The sequence below is a fragment of the Musca autumnalis genome, unplaced genomic scaffold (genome assembly GCF_047663935.1).
Source record: "Musca autumnalis isolate F117 unplaced genomic scaffold, ASM4766393v1 scaffold_1, whole genome shotgun sequence".
Classification (NCBI taxonomy): Eukaryota; Metazoa; Arthropoda; class Insecta; order Diptera; family Muscidae; genus Musca; species Musca autumnalis.
The window spans coordinates 223,887,293-223,903,672 of record NW_027411644.1 but is presented as its reverse complement, the minus strand read 5'-3'; the positions used below and the strand labels follow the sequence as shown (position 1 = coordinate 223,903,672).

At 35.7% G+C, this 16,380-nt stretch overlaps 1 protein-coding gene across 1 annotated transcript in view; it reads right to left on the bottom strand.

The window, feature by feature from the left end:
- Positions 1 to 16,380, bottom strand: part of Obp83cd (Odorant-binding protein 83cd) — a 540,642-nt gene that overhangs the window by 510,923 nt on the left and 13,339 nt on the right. The window contains exon 2 of the mRNA XM_073960309.1: positions 10,765 to 10,936. The gene's annotated coding sequence lies outside the window, so the exon portion shown is untranslated. The remainder of the gene's footprint in view (positions 1 to 10,764; positions 10,937 to 16,380) is intronic.

The following is a 16,380-nucleotide window of genomic DNA, read 5'->3' as shown; positions in this document are numbered from 1 at the left end:
AACAATGTTCTGTTTCCACAGAAATATGCCCGAGAGTCTCCTCTTTCAGCCCATATATACTTTTGTTCCCGTCCCGTTCCGTCCGTTTAACACTTTTTTAAATTTACTGAAATTACATGGATAAAAATGTGTGTTTTTCCATACCAATTCCCATATGAATTACAGGTTTTTTACACAAATTAAATTTTTTTGGAGTATATGAGTTTTCATATGAGTTATATAAGTTTTATGAACACCCAGAGAGCATTTTATTTTAATTTTTGAAAAAATTTAAATATTTTGTATTTTTTTATGTGCAAAATTTGTGAAAAAAAATTTTTAATTTTTTTTTTCGAAATTTTTTTTTTAATTTTTTCGGCATTTTTATAGTTTATTTATTGGCGTTTGACCATCTTTAATATATAAGAAGATATAAAAACACAAAAGCACTGATATTTTAATGAAAAATAGTAAAAAAAATTTAAAAGTTTAACTTTGACATTAAATTCCTCTGCAACTACCAGACCGAATTTGACCGCTTATAATACACCGGAAAGCTGATTGTGTTATCTGCCAAACAAAAGAAGAATTGTGAAAATATCTCTATCCGTTCAAAAGTTACAGAATTTTGACCAGGAAAAAACGATTCTGAACCACTGTGCGACGTACAAAGTCTGCACCAATCAGAAACTCCCTGCGAGAATTTGGATTTGCCATTTTGGTTGGTGTCGTCAGGGTTTCTTTCAGCTTTTAGGCGAATATCTCAGGAAGTATGGACTTGCGCAAGACAAAAATTGTAATGTCATTAAGGGAGCCGCAAGGACAACCTACTGAAAAAAAAAATTCAGAATGATTCGAGAGGAGCTCTTAAATGTTATATTTATATTCACAAATTTTGTGTGGAAGGTACCCGAAAGAGTGGACCGATATAATCCATATTCGAACCCGGTATATATCTTGAAAGAATAATACGATGTGCAAAGTTTGGACCATATCAATTGCTCCCTTCGAGAGTGATCGTTCACACAGTTTTACAGAAAAATTTTGAACTTTTGTGGGAGAGGTACCCAAAGGAGTTGACCGTGAGCACCAGTCATACAGACGGACATGGCTAAATCGGCATACTTGGGATCTAAAACCGTTATTTCGATGAGGCACATTTTTGGTCGTATAAAGTGTATATACTCTCGTTACCATAAATGCTGAGGGTATAATTAGGTTTTCATTTCGGTAACACTAGAGGGATTTACGATACTTCACGGTACAATAATATTATACTGTTAAAACCACATGGGTTAAAATTGCAACAAGATCCACGATCAAACATAATGATTTGAATTTTCAGAATGTTTCTTGAGAAAGTAGGATTTCAAAATACAAAACTTCAAAAGGATGACCTTGTAAAAACCATGACAAATTTCATTTAACGCAATCTTTTGCTGCATTCTACAACCTTCAGAATACCGAAAATCGATAGGTAGCGTTCTATGGGGGCTATATGAAAGCGTGGACATGTACCTAGAAATTTCAGGTGGAAAGTTTTGTACCGCCCACGAAGACTAAGTACAATATTTCAGCCATTTCGGTGGAATATTGAGGCCACAACCCTCAAAATACCGGAAATCTGGTATATGAAGGCGTCGAATTCTAGGGGAAAGTTTAATACCCTCAACGAAGACTAAGTACCAAAATGTCAGCCATTTTGGTGTGATAATGAAGCTATAACCTTCAAATATTGAAACGTGTAACGATATAGCCCATTTGCAGTACCAATCTTAACAAGTAACAAGTAAAAAAGTATCAGTCAGCTTTGCTGACAGAGATATACCCTCAGCCTGTGTATACTGAAAAAAAATTCCCAAAAACCGTATGTATTTAGGGGGCTTAAAAATTATGGATATATGAACCGACAAAAATGTTGATCAAAAGTTTTGCGGAGGAGATACTTAAAGGAATGGATCGACATTGTATATTATGGAAGTCGATCTCCAGCCACTACATATGGTGCCATAGGGGGTTTTTACACCCTTCGCGCTGTTTGCTCAAGAAGTATGGACTTGCCCCTGAAAAGGCATTTACCGTCGTAATTGAGGCACCGAAAGCAAGTCGCTTCTACAGAAATCAAAGTGATTCGAGATCAGGTCTTAAAGTGAATTTATCCGAAATTTTGTGTGGGAGGTACCCGAATGAGTGGACAAAGATTGGACAAAATATTACGAAGGCCAAATTGTGAACCAAGTCTGCAGATCCGTTCAAGAATTATTTGGCTTTTTTGGCTTTAAAATTTACAACTGTAGTACAGGTACCCCTGAAACCCGCGTGATTTTAGTTTTTTTACGTGCCGGATCTAATAAGCCCTTCCGCGTTCGAATCCATCGAGTAAAACGCCGGATATAGATAACTTGAAAGTAGGAAAATCTGCAAAAATATATTTTGACAATTCCGCGAATTGAACCGCGATTTTCTTTGATTATTTTTACATAAATGTAATCCTTTATACGCGATTATTATATTTGCCAAAAAGGTGTGTCACAAATTACAAAGATTCGGGAGTAATATCCCTATTTATCCCAAAATAGAATGTGGTGGGACATCCGCAGTTCTTGACGAATCTGTCTAAAATGATTTATATTGACGTATTTTTAATAGGCGGCCATTGAAATCGGATGCACCTTATAATCATATGCACATCGCGTAATTTTTGCCCACTTGAATGTTTTTTGAATAGTAAGATGCAGCTGATGGCACACTTTGGCCGCTGAATAAAACATGGGAAAATCCATGCATATTGATCCGAAAAGCACATGCACCTCAATCCGAAAAGCACATGCACCTCAACTGATTTAAACGGATTCGCGAATTACACGCTTTTTAGTTTTTGTGTTTTTTCTTTGGCTGTAATTTCATTATTACGCTCTACTACTTATTTCTATTGCTTATCGCAAAAAGCAAATATACTTTCACGATGACAAATTATTTTCCTTGTAATAGTTTTAGCAAAATACTTCAGGTTTTGTATGGAAAATTAGCGAAATAGTAGAATAACTCCCAAAAATATTTCTCCAATTTTTCGCATTAAACCAAAATATATATTTTTGAAATAAATTTCAACAATAAGTTTTCGTCTTTTGTTGTTGCTGTAATATGCATGCAATGAACCCAATCTTTATAATTTTGGTCTCACATTTGTCTATGCGTTGTCTAGATTCTGTACGTATTTTTAATTTATTTTTTTAGAGATTTTTATGGACTCTGAATTAGAATAAATAAAATTTACCCCAAGATTTCTTCATTATTTTTTTATTTTCCGCGAAAATAAAAATAAATTTTGCAAATATTTTAGCATCTACGGATAGATATGAAATTCTGTTAACGATTTATGTATACATTTTTTATTACAACCCAAAGGGAATTTTTAAATATTTTTTTCTTTATAAGGAAACAAAACCCCCTATAACTTTTGGGTGCAGCATCCAATTTTGTGAACGCGAACATATTTGAAACCACAATTTTTTTCTTAACATAAGTACCAAAACTCGCGGATTTGCTCGCAAAAAAAAATTATTTTTTTTTTCAATGGTATTGAAAAGGAAATTTGAAATTTACCATATACCCTCGTTAGTATAAATGCTGTAACAAACGGACAGACTGACATGGTTATATATTCCTTATACATTACAACAATAGCTGTTTATTGAATATATATTTTGATAAAAATACAAATTGTCACATGCAGATATTTTAAATGTAATATATGTATATGTATATATTTCTTCCAATTATCCAATTCCTTTTAAAAATTCTAATAAATAGTAATGTACGTGCATATGTTTTTGAATGGAGGCTTTTTTCAAAAACATGCAAACATAAAAGCTTACATAAAAATGCAATTTTAAGAACACTTTAATAACAGATTCAATTTGTCGTCTCAATTAATTTGTAGTTTTCTCATGGCCGCTGGCAAAGAATGACCATCTTGAGAACCGAAAAAAGAAAAAAACAGCAAACGAATTACCAGAACCACAATTATTTTCACATGAATTTTCATAAGCATTTAAATTACATTTACCGAATGGATTTTATATGCTATGCAAACGTAAACCAGCAACATCCTTCTCATTTGGCTATAATTTCTTTTAATGTTTGTGTATGTGAAATGAATGCATTCATATGTGTCCCTTCTTATTTTTCTATTCATAGCTGGATTCTGTAAAATCAGCTTGTGGTTTTGTCATTTCTACACACTCGTACTTTACGAACTTCTCAAATATATTTTTTATTTGTAATTTTTTTCTTGGTTTTTCTGTTGAAAGAGGACTTTTTCGTAATTTTCAGACTGAAACGGATTCAAAAACTAATTTGTTTTTGATTACAAAAATTAATGCATAGACTTTACGTTCTTATGTTTGAATTGTGAACCAAAAACCCAACAAACGGTAAGGTGCTGATGATATAGCAAGGGGGGTGGTGAGTGCGGAAGAAGTGTTTCGATCGTTCATGTTACTTTAAAGTTTTCACAGATTGGTATTTTCTTATTCATATGCATTTCATAACTAACAAATACAGCTGTGGAATGATAATATAGCAATGTTTATAAGGTAGGGAAAACATTGGTTGGTGCGTCAATATTTGGAATATGGAAAATTTTATACCACAAATGAAGACGAAATACCAAATTTACCGATATAGCCCATTTGCAATACCAAACGACCGCCGCAAGCGTTTTGCACCCGGAATGTTCGCACTCGTTACAGAGAAGGTGCAGTTTACGCATTGACAGATGTACTTGAAAAGAACAAGGCCGACATTATTGTCATACAGGAAATATGGTGGATTGAGAAATTCGTCACAACAACACCTAAAGGTGACGTACTGTATTATAGCTGCCATGACACAAAGCATGAGCTTGGCTGCGGATTTGTAGTTGGTCGGAAGTTAAAACAGTTGGTCTCAAGCTTTACTCCAGTGAATGAAAGATTTGCTACAATACGGCCAAAATTCTTCAACATTAGCTTTATCTGTGCTAACGCTCCAACCAAAGGCAAGGACGAACAGACCAAAGATATATTCTACATATGACCGTTGTCATATCTATGACAATGGTATGAGGCTGATAGACTTCGCAGCAGCAAAGAACAATATAGTTAGCAGCATGTCGACATTCATAAAAGCACCTGGTTGTCAACGGACCAAAAAACAAGAAATATAAAAAGATAATTGAAGGATTAAGTTTGGTTTCATATTCGTGTACGAGGGTAACTAGAAAACTATATGGCCTAGGCATCACGCAGTGTCGCCTGGCGTCATTTGACTCTTTTTTTTTTTTTTTTGAAAGTTTGACAATTTTTAGCCTAAGCATACTCAGTTTGAAATACGACCATGTGTTCCGTTGTTTGCAATGGCTTGATTGAGACGCCTCCAAAACATGGTTTTTGAACGCATTTACAGTATCTTCTAGCGACGAAAATCATTGACCACGCCTTTGTTTTGTTGATGTGCTGGAATCAAATGAAGTCATTGGATCCCCTTTCAGGGCTGTACGGCGCATGGCCCATCAATTCCACGTTTTGTTCGGTGAAACAGCCGCTGGTTTGAATCAATGTGTGAGAGCTCATACTGTCACGATACAGAACGATTCGTCTACTCTTGTTCGTTTTTCGAATATTTCAGAAGACTTCAGGCAAACAAATTGGAGTGTAACACTCAGAACTAACCGTCCTACATTTCTCAAAGCGGTCAGTTTTGCCGAAGAAACAGGCGACCATTTGTATCGAATCTATTCTTTCACGAAGAATTTTCGTTGGATTTGGCTCGTTTTCGAAGACCCAAACGGTCGATTCCTGTTTTGTTTCGGGCTGCTAAGCATAGATCCAAAATTTGTCATCTGTGACGATCTCATAAATGTCGTTTAAAGCAGCTCGATTGTTTTTTTCACAATTTCTTTGCTCCAATCCACAAGATCCTTTTTTGAGCGATTGTAAAATTTGTCTAGATCTAACGAGAAAAATCCATTTTTTCGGCCAGGTGTTCACGCAATATCAAATGTTAGTAGGTGGAAGAAAGGTCCAAAGGTGCCTCTATCTCACGGTATTTAACATGGCGATCTTGCATTATCCGTTCAGGCACGGCTTATTTTTATCTGGCACAACGTCCGATTTTGAGCGACCCTCAAGACCTTTGTTTTTTTGGCGATTTTCGGCCGTGATTGAATTCAATAAACCAGTTTTTCATAGTCCTATAAGATGGTCTTTTATCGACATATACAGATTTAATTTCGATGCACTCTTCCCGTGATTATCCACGTCGAAAGTTGTTCACAAGTAAATTCCATTTTTTTGCAAAGTGATTTTTTCAAGTCACTGTAAACAACCCAACATGGTTGTATGTCCTGAAAACGCTTAGACTAAAACTGTCAAATGACGATACTGCGTGTTGCCTAGGCCAGATAGTTTTTTTCGTATCGTACCCTTGTAAAACAATGTCATGACTGCAATTTCCCAACTTAAACCTATATATCGTAAAAATGTGAACTTTGGTCGCGATTTATTAAAAAAAACCCCTCCAGTGATTATTTCCTGTTTTTTGGATTTTTCTCATCTATAAACATAGCAGTTTCAAAATCCGCAAAAACTTCCCTGGTGTAAGCGTCTTTTATTTAAAGTTAGTTAAGGCACACCGTACATTGTTTTATAAGGAGGCGATACTGTCAGTGCATTGTCCCAATTTGAACTTTTATATCTCAAAAATGGTAAAACCTACGAAAATATCATAAAGGTCAGTTTTGTAGAGAATTTTCACAGTTATAATATTTTCTTTAATCCCATTTTGATTGTAATTTTGGTTTCCAAGCAAAATCGTGAAAACCCAAAAAAACCCTAAAATGTGAACTTTGGTCGCGATGTATTTAAAAAGGGCTCGGGCGATTTTTTATATCCTCCACCATATTTGTCATTGCGTTTGTAACACATCGAAATATTCATCGGAGACCCTACAAAGTATATATATTCTTGATCAGAGTAAAATTCTAATTCAATATAACCATGTCCGTCTGTCCGTCCCACACTGGTCGAAACCATTGATTTAGCGGCGCGAATGTCATAAAATCAATGTATAAAATTGCGAAATGTTTTCCATTGTATCGATTACAGACACTCTGCTGACTAAAATTTTGTTTTTACTTTTTTGCTGTTGTAAATATTCACTCAGTTATTCACTGTCAAGTGCAAGAAATTTTGATGCATCAGATTTTAACAAAATTGTTACTAACAACCTGATCTCATATTTGTTTAGTTGTTAAATAAATTGGCAATAAAACAAAACAAAGTTTCTTTTTTATTGATAGGGGAGGGTGTAAGTTGAATTAAAAAAAATTGGGGCCTGAAGTTACATAGTTATGTATATAGCAATAAATTTTCAAAAATTAGAATTTTTATGTTTTATTGCAATATACTTTTGTTTAATGGAGCGTAACTACAAAGGTTCTTTAAGGTCCAGTCCAATTTTTTTACTAATTAATTTGGACTCCCTAGATTTCGAATAAATCCTCAAAGTACCGAATATCAGGAGGTACCGTAATATGGCGGCTATACCATTAGCCGATTTTGTTCATATTTAGTCCATTATTACCCACTGACTCAGACTGAGTTTGTGCAAAATTTCAGATAAATATCTCCATTCGTTTCCAAGTTATTAATTTCGTGCCGCTAGATCACTGACTTCGACCACTGTGCATCCGTCTGTGGAAATCAAGATACAGCTGTCAAATTTAAAGATAGAGCTTTGTATTTGGTATAGAAGTTTCTACTACTCTAAGGATGGTTGGTATAGCAAATGGTCTATATCGGTCCACATTTGATATAGCTCCCACAGAACGGTACCATCCGATTTTTGGTATTCTGAAGGTTATGGCCACAATAATCCATTGAAATGGCTGAAATTTTGTACTTAGTCTTCGTTGGAGGTATTCGACCCTCTAAATTTGTTGGTATAGGTCCACGCATTCATATAGTCCCCATAGAGCGGCACATCCCGATTTCCGGTATTTTGAATGTTTTGGCCTTAGTATTCCACCGAAATGGATGAAATTTGGTATTTGGTCTTCATTTGGGATATAAAACTATCCATATGAATTTTGTCAGTATAAGTACATGTTTTGATATAGCCCCCATAGAACGGTACCTCCCGAATTTCGTAATTCTGAAGGTTGTGACGTCAATATCCCACCGAAATTACTGAAATTTTTTTATTTAGTCTTCCATGGGGTTATAAAATATTCCAGAAGAGAATTATTAGTAGCGGTCCACGTCTTCCTTCTTGAGGGTATTTTGAAGATAATGTGCCTATCTTACCGAAATATCAGAAATTTGGTATTTAGTCTTCTTTCCGCCAGAAATTTATCGCTATAAATCGACGTTGTGATATAGCCACCATAAACCGGAACCTCCCGAATTTCGGTATTTTGAAGGTTAGCAACATTGTTTTACCGAAATTGCTGAAATTTGGTATTCAGTCTTATTCATAAACGAAAGAAAACTAATTGTTCCATTTTACTGCAATACTACTCGTGTAGAGGGTATAACAAGTTCGCCCCGGCCGAATTGTACGCCGTTCTTACTTGTTTTTTTTTTTATTTTTTTATTTTTCTCATCTGTGAACATTGTAGTTTCAGAATCCGCAAAAACTTCCAAGGTGTAAGCTCCTTTCTTTAAAGTTGGTTCAAGAGCTGCGTACGTACCATAGTAAAAGTACTATAGTAAAACAAGTAAAAAAGTATCAGTCGGTTTTGCCGACAGAGATATACCCTCAGCCTGTGCAAATTGAAACACTTTTTTCACAAAAAACTTATGTATTTAGGGGCTTTTTTGATTAGGATAAAAGTTCAAAAAATTTGCGGAAAAGGTATTTCAAGGAATGGACCGACATAGACCAATGGGGGTGCCATAGGGGGTTTTTACACCCTTCGGGCTGTTTTCTCAAGAGGTATGGACTTGTCCCTGAAACAACTTTTACCATCGTAACTGAGGCAGCGAATGTAAGTTGCTTCAACAAAAATCAAAGTGATTCAATAGCAGGTCTTAAAGTGAACTTATACAAAATTTTGTGTGGGAGGTACCGGATGGAATGGACAAATATAGTCCATATTGGAACCTCATCTAAGTCTGGTAGAAATTTCATAATGTGCAAAGTATGGACCAAATCGGTTACTCCCATCAAGACTTATCGTACGCACAAATTTTCCGAACATTTTCGAACTTTTGTGGGGGGGTACCTGAAGGAGTGGACGGATATGGCTTATCTACAAACTTAAACTAAGTTTGGAAACAATATTACGAAGGCCAAATTTTGGCCGGAATCGGCAGATCCGTTCGAGAGTTATCTTGCGCTCCAACCACTACACACGGTGTCATAGGGTTTTTTGTAACTTTCAGGCTATTTTCTCAGGAAGTATGGACTTGCCCCTAATGAAACTTACAACGTCGTATAGAGGACAGCGAATACAACTTGCGTAAACAAAAATCAAAGTGATTCGAGACCAGGTCCTAAACTGAACTTTTCCGAAATTTTGTGTGGGAGGTACCCGAAGGAGTGGACCGATTGAGTCCATATTGGAACCTCATCTAAGTTTGGTAGAAATTGCACGATGTGCAAAGTATGGACCGAATCGGTTATTCTCTTCAAGAGTTATCGTGCGCACAAGTTTTGCGACAATTTTTGAACATTTGTGGGGGAGGTACCTGAAGGAGTGGACTTATGGCCCATCTTCGAACTTAAATCAAATCTGGACAAAATATTTCGAAACCCAAAATTTGAACCGAATCGATTGATCCGTTCGAGAGTTATCGTGCGCACCAGCCAGACAGACAGACAGACGGACGGACATTGCTACATCTACTCAAAATTGTCTGAAACGGATATTGTACAAACATACTTGGGGTCTAAAACCATTATTTCGATGAGGCACATTTTTGGTCGTATCAAAGTGTAAATACCCTCTTTAGCCTAAAGGCTGAGGGTATAATGAGCAGCCTATGCAAAAATTACTCCACGATTCGAGAAGTGTTCCTAAACTGCACTTGTGGCAGAAATTTTACATTTTTGTATGGTAACAGATCAATGTTTCAAAGAAATATTACGATGCAAGTTCCCCCCTTCGAGAGTTATCGTGTCCATTATTTCATAAAAAAATGTTAACTGTTGGTGGTACCGCAACGAGTGGACGGACCGATATAATCAGTCTTCGAACTTGATCAAACTTTGGACAAATATTACGAACATCAAATCTAGGTCCAAATTGGTTGATTTGTCCGAGATTTATCGAATCCAGCCAGACAGACGGACTTATATGGCTAAATCGACTCCAAATTATCTGAAACGGTTTTCGTCCAAATATGTGTAATTCGTACTAAAACCATTATTTTGATGACGAACATTTTCATAGTATCAAAGGGTATTTATACCCTCCTTCATCAGACTAAAGGCTGAGGCTATAAAAAGTTCATAAAGCTTCGTAAGATTAATTTCATTGATATGCAGTCTTCAGTTAAAATATAGAGAAAGTCTCGAAACAACTTAGTATGTACATGTTAATTATACTGGTGACATTGATATCATGTGTCAACCCTTAAAGCTACATATACCTTTATCAAAATCGAAAGAGAATATGGAAAAGAGTTTTGATAGTAAACGGCATTTCGTTTAATATTATTCATCAGAACTGGTCTTACATCCATCCTAAAGTGGACACTATTTTCAAATATTTCGTATCTTAAAGAATTTTACACTTACCATTATTGCGTTGCTATATTTTCCCCCATTGCTCTATACATTTTTTGTCTTCATCGGGTACTCGTTAGCACTACTACAAAAGTACTTATAGTTTGTTTTAGGTGCAATCCAACTTCTTCTCGTTCTTCTGCTGTTGCCGAACAAATTCAACTCTGTTACGAATGAGTTTATTCTGCAAAGACAAACAAACCAGCCACAGATGTGGTCTTGTCATATTGTACCACCAACAGCACGAACACACATACAAAATAATATACAACAAATATGAAAGTGAAATAAATGTAAGGAAGGGGTCTTGAGAACCAAAGGAAGGAAAACGAAAAAAAAAGAATATGAAAAACAAACGAGGAATGAACAGAAAAAAGGCACGATTTGAAAACAAAAATTACAACATTCCTTGTGGAAAGCTATATTGTTGTAATCCCTTTGTATGAGTGTGTGTGGGTGTATGTGCCATTTTAAAGGCATAACTGAACATGAAGGAGTTGGACTACCCACACATACACACACATGTACATAGATAGTCTGAAATTACACAAAAAGTAATTTTCAAAATATTTCACCAGAAATGATAAAACCCTAAGAGTTGTGTTGCATATGTTTACATCCAACTATTCATAGATCCTTTAATAAAGGGATCCCCTACAAAGAGGCTGTAAGTAAAATGAGAATTGTTGTTGCGATGGTAACTTGAGGATTGAATGGATTATGGATTGCATACACTTGGGGACATGAAATGACAATAAATTCACTTTTATGAAATATTTGTAAAATTGTTGAATGAAAGAAAACCAAGAAGAAGTTTTGTTCGGAATATTGATATATCCGTGTTCCGGCCAGCGGCTGCCACCTCAGTGTACATATGAGGCGCTCAGCGCCAAAACGGCCTAACCCACATGCCTAAAAAAAAAAAACAAAATCAGACAGGATCTAACTAGAACCTTTTGAAATAACTACTAAAAAAATTCATATTGCATTGAATTACACTAGGTTATACTACCTTCTAAAATAATGCCATATGGAATTTTTTAGAATTTATTTCAAAAGGTGCCAGTTAAATCTTTATAGTCAGTTTGATTTATTTTTGGTCCTGTGGGTTAGGCCGTTTTGGCGCTGAGCGCCTCATACAGCCCTAGAAATAATTATATGGTACAAATATAAATATGCCCATATTTTTCTTAAAAATGTACATAACCGGGATTTTTATAATTTATGTTTTCAGTGTATAAGGTGCTTATTATAACCTATAATTGTTCACCTTGTGGCATTTATACATATACCGTTATTTTAATAACAATATTTTTTTAAAGACTTTTCTTGAGAAATATTTATATGGTACAATGTAAAATATTTATGTTCTTATTTTAATACAAAAAGATTAAGTACAGATATAAAATTAATTTTGGATTATGTGCAACGCAGTTGCATGAACTTTAAGTACAATCAGAATGACTTGTATATCACTCCGTCTCTTAATATTACCCTGGAAACCAGATGACAATTCATATTGGCATATAGGCCGAACTTTTGTTATACTGCAAGGTTTAACCAAGAATCAAACAATATGCAGATTTTTCAACTTTAAATGATAGATAACTAACAGACGATTTAAAAAAATCTAAAAATTGGAAGTTTTCGTACTGTTCTAAAGGCCAAATTTAACACCAAACTTGTCCTTTATTGTGCCGAAGCATAATAAAACACATGTACCTGTTAGACAGATACATATGCACAATATAACGGTGTAATATCATTTAAAGTGACATAAAACGAGAAATTTAGATGATATATATCCGTTTGGAGAACGTACAATAGGGTACTATATCGAACAACTGAGTAAGCAACTGTAATGTTTTGCTCATTGATGTTTTCAGGGAATTCTTCTATTACACTGTGCAAAATTTTTAAGGTGATCTTGTGCAAACAATTCGAACTGAGGATTTTTTGAAAGTACAGATCCAAGCGACAAGAAACCCTAGTTAGGTTTTGTTGTGTCAGATCCAGCTCGGATTTTATGGCCCCATCTAAACATGGTTAAATATTGAGTTTTTAAAGAAATTCGGGGCTATATCTCTGAAACCAATGCGAATCTTCTTCTGACTTCTGAAGCAAATTTGTAGATAAGGACAAGAATAAAATATTTGGAGGAATAATGAACTCGAAAAACTACATTTATTGCCTCAAATTTCAAAACATATGCAAAAATTCCACAATTTTTATACATTTCGCACCGTATCTCCAAAACCGTTAATTTTTTCTGAATATTTTCTTTTGGAAAAATATTCCCTATAATGTAATACACAACTCTTCAGAACATGTCATTGTTGTAAAATGACCCTATACCGTTGTTTTCAATACATTTTCAACGACGATTTAATAAAAATGTCAATAATGTAGTGAAATCCGAAATGCGAGAATAAACTGTTGGTGTGAACTGTGTTTGAAATAGGTGTTGTAAAAGATAAAAAAACAAACATTGTTCCACAACATCCCATACGGGACAAGGGAGACTTCTCTCATATCAATGAGTGCACCCCGATTCATATTTAGCTCAATGATATGGGACCTACTGTTTATTGCCGAGTCCGAACGGCGTGTCCTAAGACACCACTTGTGGAGAAGTTTTTCAAGGCTGAAATACTCAGGAAATGTCGCCAACATTACTGAGGTGTATTTTGCCACCGTTGAAAAATGTTTGATATTGCCTGGCCGGGGAATCGAACCACCGACCTTCTGCGTGCAAGGCGGGCGTGCATACCATTGCACCACGGTGGCACTAAAAAAGATATGAGGCAAAATACCGCTGAAACAACATGAAGTATGCATTTTAGAGTTTCAGAATGTTCTAAAGAATTGTTGAGAACTTTATTTGGAAGATTTTTGCAAAATGTTACTTGGTTCAACTCTCAATAGTTTAGCCGATACTGACCAGAATTTTGATGCCCTAATTGGAGTTTTTCTTATGTGTTTTTTTTTTCAAAAGATAAGTTCTACAAGTTTAGGGCTACAATATTGCTAAAGACAGCAAGGCCTGATAAATGCAAAAAAGTGTAGATTTAGGCCGATTTAGATGAGGCCATAAAATCCGATCTGGATCTGACAGGACAAAACCCTACTAGGGTTTTTGTAGTCTAAATATGTACTTTCAGAAAATGCAGACTAGAAGTTGTTTGCATTTTCAGTGTTGCATAGTGTTATTTTAGTATTTAACATTACTATAACTTGCCATTTTTAATTTTTATTTTATAATTTGTTTATTTTCTACAATTAAAAGTTGTAAAAAGAGTGCACCGTTTGATTACATAAGTTTTTGTAGGTCACTAATATGATCCAAACCCAAATTGTAATAGTCTGGCAGTTTACAAAGACCTTGTGGGGGATGAGTTTCATCATTTATATTGAAAGTAGTTGGTTCTATTGGACAGATCTGATTTAAAGTTGTAAGAAAAGTAAACAAATATAGCTTTTTTAGATTGCATGATTTCTGTCCATAAATCAGTTTTCACGATTTTATTGTTTCCCAGGGCTTCAGCCAGGGACAGAACCCAATGGGAACCATTCCAATTATTCCTAAATTGCATGTTTCTTTATTGTACTTAATCCTAAATACATTTTATGTCAATAATTTTGTTCAGGTCCTTTGTAGTGAAATTATAACTTTAAAATTCCAAAGAAAAAATAATTTGAATAATATTACGGATATGTATATGAGACACACAAGATCGGCAGTCATAGGTATGACCAAGCACACTAACCACTACTATCGTAAATAAATAACATCTGGATAATAGTCCTTAACAATAAGTTTAAAGATAATCATGGTTGTACCGTATAATTATTTCTGGGGCTGTATGTTAGCATTTGTATCATTTTTCTGTGTTGGGAACAGCATATTCCGGAATACTGCTCCGAATTGTTTTGGTCCGTGCGGGGACGAATGAGAGGTTATGACCAATATGGATGTGCTCAATTTGTCACTTCCATTACATCCACCTTCAAAGTTCGGTGAGATGCAACAGATATCGGTAGTGCGTGCACCTCAGGGGTCGCGCGGTTCTACGAGGGACTGCTACAGGGACTATGTTGCTGCATTCTGCGTGAACACAGCCCCCAGCGAGTCGTCGTCAATCCCTGAAAAAGCATCCTCTTTGCTATTTAATTGCAATGGATTCCGAGGTAAGATCGAGGAAAAACACGGTGCTCTTGAAACAACTTTAAATAGAAGCAAATCGTGAAAACCTAAAAAAACCTACAAATGTGACATGAACTTCTATATCTCAAAAATGGTAAAACCTACGAACAAATCGTAACGGTCAATCCTCCAGAGAATTTTCACAGCTACAACTTTTTCTTTAGCCCCATTTCGATAGGACTTGCGGTTTCCAAGCAAAATCACGAAAACCCAAAATAAATATAAAAATGTGGATTTTGACCGCGATTTATTTAAAAATCCCTCCAGCGATTTTTTCTTGTTTTTGGATTTTTTTCATCTATGAAAATTGCTGTTTCAAAATCCACAACAACTTCCCAGGTGTAAGCGGTTTTCACTTAAAGTTAGTTAAGGCGCACCGTGTTTGACATTGTTTTATAAGGAAGTGATACATTCAAAACATTGTCCCAATTTGAACTTCCTATCATTAACGTCAATCTTGTAGAGAATTTTCATAGCTACAACATTTTCCTTATTCCCGCTTCAATAAGACTTGTGGTTTCCAAGCAAAATTGTGAAAACCTAAAAAACACCTAAAAATGTCAACTTGAATCGCGATTTATTCAAAAAGCGCTCCGGTGATTTTTGTTTTTTTTTTTGTTTTGTTTTTTGATTTGTCTCATCAATGAACATTGTACTTTCAGAATTCGCAAAAACTTCCCAGGTATAAGCACCTTCCCTTTAAAATTTGTTCAAGAGCACCGTGAATAGTGGACTTAATTATTCGGAAAAATATTATGGTCGCGGCGGTGCAGCAATTCAAGCTCAACAACAACTGCTGCTTACAGCGTTGTGATGGTTACTGAGGAAGGATAGCACCAGAAATGGAGGAGGGAATGACCTTTCCAATAGCACCATTCTGTTCAATACAGACTTCTCTCGCCTAAGCCTGGCTCTAATGACTCGTACATGGAATATATGGGAGTAGCAATTAAGATAAGGCTCAGGTGTGGTACTGCCGAGGTAGAGCTGTTGAATGTATGTAACCTGCAGATAAATAGCTGTACTCCAGGTTATAGATCCAACATTAACCCGCTTTTGGAAGTTGATAACCATCTGGTCTTGGGGGACATCATTTCTCCATTAACAGACCGCCCCATTTCATCACCTCTGAACGCCGTTCTTTCGTCAGTCATGGGAAAGCTAATTGACCGAGTTTCACCGGTCACTGCTGCTCAAATTCCCGAAGTGAGACCGAAGTTCCCAGCAGAGGCGACGGGGCTAACAAATGTGCGTGATGAGCTTCGTCGTAGCAAACCAGTGACCCCAGAGATGTTGGCAGTTAATAGGTTGGTCATTGAGCATAAGGGGGACAAGTAGTTAAATCGTCTGAAGAGTTGCAAATTGGAGCCGGAATAAGTAATTGTGGGCAACGGTTGAGTCACTTTAGAAACCTGGAATGTATG